This window comes from Natator depressus, chromosome 28, assembly GCF_965152275.1.
Source record: "Natator depressus isolate rNatDep1 chromosome 28, rNatDep2.hap1, whole genome shotgun sequence".
Taxonomy (NCBI): Eukaryota; Metazoa; Chordata; order Testudines; family Cheloniidae; genus Natator; species Natator depressus.
Window position 1 is genome coordinate 11,149,779 of NC_134261.1, and position 2,676 is coordinate 11,152,454.

The 2,676-nt window shown below is 61.8% G+C and overlaps 1 non-coding gene across 1 annotated transcript; it reads left to right on the forward strand.

Annotated features, from left to right (window-relative positions):
- Positions 1-2,244: 2,244 nt before the first annotated feature.
- On the forward strand, positions 2,245-2,363 carry LOC141979808 (5S ribosomal RNA). Its single transcript, XR_012637199.1, has one exon. It is a non-coding gene; the product is annotated as a 5S ribosomal RNA (ribosomal RNA).
- Positions 2,364-2,676: the final 313 nt, after the last annotated feature.

A 2,676-nucleotide genomic window follows, 5' to 3' on the forward strand; every position in this document is an offset into this window, starting at 1 on the left:
GAGATCTCGGCCGGCTGGCCCCACGGCGCGGAGGGCCGGGCACGCGCCCGGGCCCCCCCCCAAAGGAGGAAAGTCCCAATCGGCCCCAGGATCCGGGGACGCGAAGAGGAAGAGGGACCCGATCCGCCTGAACGCCAGACGCCCCCTGCGGTCGGGGGCGCCGGCCCGCGAAGGACCCTTCCCGTCGCGAACGTGAGCGCCACATCGATCGGAAGGCGAGAGAGGAGCGGGCCCCCCCTCCCTCCGGGGGGCGCCGACAGTCGGAGTTCGCATCCCGGCCACCGGGCCTGCACCGGGGGTGCGAGGGGACGACGGGGTCCCCGGAGGAAAAGAGCCGGAAAAGGGGGGGCTCGGGGGGGCCGGGGGCCGCCCCACCTGCCAACGTGCCCCTGTCCCCCCTCACAAGATCGGGTACAACGCGCAGATTGGTCCCCGAGGCTCATCTCTGGTTCTCACAGGTTCCGAAAAACCTGTTCTCAGAAATCTCCTCGCACCCGTCAAAATGAACTAGTCGAAAAATCCAACCGCCAATTTAGGGGGACCAATCTGAAATCCTATCCGACCTCCTGGTTCTCTCGGTCGGCCGAGGGCACTTTTGGCGACCCCATCCGGACTTCCGTGAGACTGCCGGCCATCAGGTCAACCCGTCACTTTGAATGGGGTTGACCTGATGGCCGAGCAGGGACTTAGACATTTTTTCAGCCTTTTCCTCGGGGTTGACCTGGTGTCCCGGGGGGACTTAGACATTTTTTTCAGCCTTTTCCTCCGGGTTGACCTGGTGTCCCGGGGGGACTTAGACATTTTTTCAGCCTTTTCCTCCGGGTTGACCTGGTGTCCCGGGGGGACTTAGACTTTTTTTCAGCCTTTTCCTCCGGGTTGACCTGGTGTCCCGGGGGGACTTAGACTTTTTTTCAGCCTTTTCCTCCGGGTTGACCTGGTGTCCCGGGGGGACTTAGACATTTTTTTCAGCCTTTTCCTCCGGGTTGACCTGGTGTCCCGGGGGGACTTAGACTTTTTTTCAGCCTTTTCCTCCGGGTTGACCTGGTGTCCCGGGGGGACTTAGACTTTTTTTCAGCCTTTTCCTCCGGGTTGACCTGGTGTCCCGGGGGGACTTAGACTTTTTTTCAGCCTTTTCCTCCGGGTTGACCTGGTGTCCCGGGGGGACTTAGACTTTTTTTCAGCCTTTTCCTCCGGGTTGACCTGGTGTCCCGGGGGGACTTAGACATTTTTTTCAGCCTTTTCCTCCGGGTTGACCTGGTGTCCCGGGGGGACTTAGACTTTTTTTCAGCCTTTTCCTCCGGGTTGACCTGGTGTCCCGGGGGGACTTAGACATTTTTTTCAGCCTTTTCCTCCGGGTTGACCTGGTGTCCCGGGGGGACTTAGACATTTTTTTCAGCCTTTTCCTCCGGGCTGACCTGGTGGCCGAGCGTCTCGCCGTCCGCGGCCGGAGCTAGAGATGCCCCCCCCCCCAGGCCAGCCTGCGAAGCCGCGGCCAGGATCGGGCCCCTGGAAGTCTGACTAAAAATTTTCACCGACCCCAAAAACGGTTAGGGGGGGCCTCATAAAGCCTCCGGAGCGAAAAAAAAAAAAACGGAAAAAAGGATCGGGCCCACCCGAGGCAGGGGAGTCAGTAAGGGAAAGGGGACGAGGCGGCCCGGAGCCGGGTGCCCGGAGCCGGGTGCCGGCGGCCAGGATCGGGCCCCTGGAAGTCTGAAAAATTTTTTTCACCGACCCCCAAAGTGGTATTGGGGGGGGCTCATAAAGCCTCCGGAGCGAAAAAAAAAAAAAACGGAAAAAAGGATCGGGCCCACCCGAGGCAGGGGAGTCAGTAAGGGAAAGGGGACGAGGCGGCCCGGAGCCGGGTGCCCGGAGCCGGGTGCCCGCGGCCAGGATCGGGCCCCTGGAAGTCTGAAAAAAATTTTTTCACCGACCCCCAAAGTGGTGTTGGGGGGGGCTCACGAAGCCTCCGGAGCGGAAAAAAAAAACCGGAAAAAAGGATCGGGCCCACCCGAGGCAGCGGAGTCAGTAAGGGAAAGGGGACGAGGCGGCCCGGAGCCGGGTGCCCGCGGCCAGGATCGGGCCCCTGGAAGTCTGAAAAAAAAATTTTCACCGACCCCCAAAGGGGTGTTGGGGGGGGGCTCATGAAGCCTCCGGAGCGAAAAAAAAAAACGGAAAAAAGGATCGGGCCCACCCGAGGCAGGGGAGTCAGTAAGGGAAAGGGGACGAGGCGGACCGGAGCCGAGTGCCTACGGCCATACCGGACGGAAGGCCCCCGATCCCGTCCGATCTCGGAAGGTAAACCGTCCCGGGCCTGGCTAGTACTTGGATGGGTGACCGCCTGGGAATCCCAGGTGCCGTAGGCAGCTTTTCCCGCTGCGAGCCAGCTCTCTCCTTTTCTGGGGAACAAGGGCAGGGTCGCCCTGCCAGGGGCCCTGGGGCTGAAGTCCCTGCCGGCCACCAGGTCAACCCGGAGCCTGCCCCTCTGCGGCCAGCAGGTCAACCCCATACCGGCAGGGGGTTGACCTGGTGGCCGGGAAGCAGAGCGGCCAGCAGGTCAACCCCATACATTCAGCGGGTTGACCTGGTGGACGGGAAGGAAAGCGGCCAGCAGGTCAACCCCATACTTTCAGCGGGTTGACCTGGTGGCCGGGAAGGAAAGCGGCCAGCAGGTCAACC